The sequence below is a fragment of the Myxocyprinus asiaticus genome, chromosome 15, assembly GCF_019703515.2.
Source record: "Myxocyprinus asiaticus isolate MX2 ecotype Aquarium Trade chromosome 15, UBuf_Myxa_2, whole genome shotgun sequence".
NCBI classification, from domain to species: Eukaryota; Metazoa; Chordata; class Actinopteri; order Cypriniformes; family Catostomidae; genus Myxocyprinus; species Myxocyprinus asiaticus.
The window spans coordinates 2293080-2294901 of NC_059358.1; positions in this window are offsets into that span (position 1 = coordinate 2293080).

The window sequence follows — 1822 nt, forward strand, 5'->3', positions numbered from 1 at the left end:
GCTGATCCTGATATCAAAAAGGCACAGTGGTCTGTGGCTGGTTTAATGCTTGCTGATAAATACCTAATGACAGCAAATATGATGTACACAAAATATCTGAAATACAACGAACATTTCAGTTACACAATATTTACTCAAAATTCACTACAGATGTTGTAAAACGGGAATTGTTTATCTTTGACCGGGCTGTCAGAAGATTTTGGATCTGACAAAGGGGGAAACTAACACTTCTGTTAATCATCCAAGGGGATGCGGTTATCAGCCGATGCCAATAATCTCAAATCGGACAAATATTGACAGATTAATTAGCCTGGCTGAAATATTGGTCTTTATGCTGCGTTGCTGCTTGAAAGCTCTTATTGTCTTTTTCTATTTAACCTGTGCACCCCAGCTATTAACCTACATTTAATAGTGTTATAACAGGACTATATAACCTCTGGATTTGTCTATTTTTAGCTCACAGATTCTCATCAGAGCACAAAGTGCACCAAACTCATACACCCTTTTGTGATTCCCAGAATAGCTTGTGACATGCTTACACAAAGTGACTCTTTAACTCACTTAGCAAAGTTTTTGTTAAAAATAACTTAGTAATGTCTTAGTATTTGGTATGTCCCATTTTTGCTTTAATGACAGCATGCACTGGAGCTGACATGAACAAAATGTTTTCCAGCATGATTTTACAACATTCCAAAGAGCTTCAGTGGAAGCAAGGAATTCTGACTGTCTGATCAATGTCACTAATTTGCTTAGAGCAGAAATACAGTGTTTCTTCATTTTGCATCATAAATTTTTACAAGGAACAGAAACAATACAGTGTGTCATGGTGAATCTGATGTGGTTGCCTGCGATTCTGACAACTAGTTCATCTAGAAAATAAGTTAACCTGTTTCTCCAACTGTAGTGTAATATCACAACTTTATGTAATGAATGTGACATAACACGGCAGTCCTTCATGTTGCAGCATTATTCTTAACCAGTTTCAGTTCCTGATAATCGTATAGAACAGCAGAAAGGATATTACCTATAAAACATTTTCACTACTAGCTGAAATTAAGAGCCCTTTATGATTACAAGCCTTTTAAATCTGATTATTCCAAACATCAGGGAATTTGTCAGCAGTGGGATATACCAACATCTAAGCGTTCATAAAATCACTTTCTTGGTAATTGCCTGAACTTTTCCCACACTGCAAATAATATTTATAACATAAATGACAAGTAACAAGTTACCTCTGCATTTATGTAGAATGCAGTTACAGGTGTTCTTCAATATGAGGGTGAATATCATGCAACTTGTCAAGAACAAGTCACATTTCATCCCAAAAACAACAAACAAATAAATAAATAAATAAATAAATAAAAAACCCGAATATGTTAGTCACTCATATGTGGTACCATCTGTAAGCTTAGAATCTGAACTTTTCAAAGAATATAAATTTTTTGCATTTATGTTACATAAAATAAAAAAATAAGGCCTTAAAAACTTAGCGTCGCAAATGAGCGCCACCTAGAGGTGATGAGGTAGAAATATGCGTATGAACAGAAAAGTCTTTCACATAAATAGACAAGTCATATATCAAATGAAAGCTCTCATTCTCAGGAATATGACTGTATAATTCACCCTAACACCACAGTTCAAATGATTGTCAAAAGAATCAAAGTGAAATATGATCTCTGTAAAACAACAAAGACAAACGTCTCTTGTCTGCTCCGATCACTGCTTCTGTAAGCCCCAAGTAGCCAAAACTCCATATCAGCTCTTACCTTAGGCTGTTTTCTTCAAGATGAGTCATTGTTTACTTGTCTGTGAGCTTACTTGG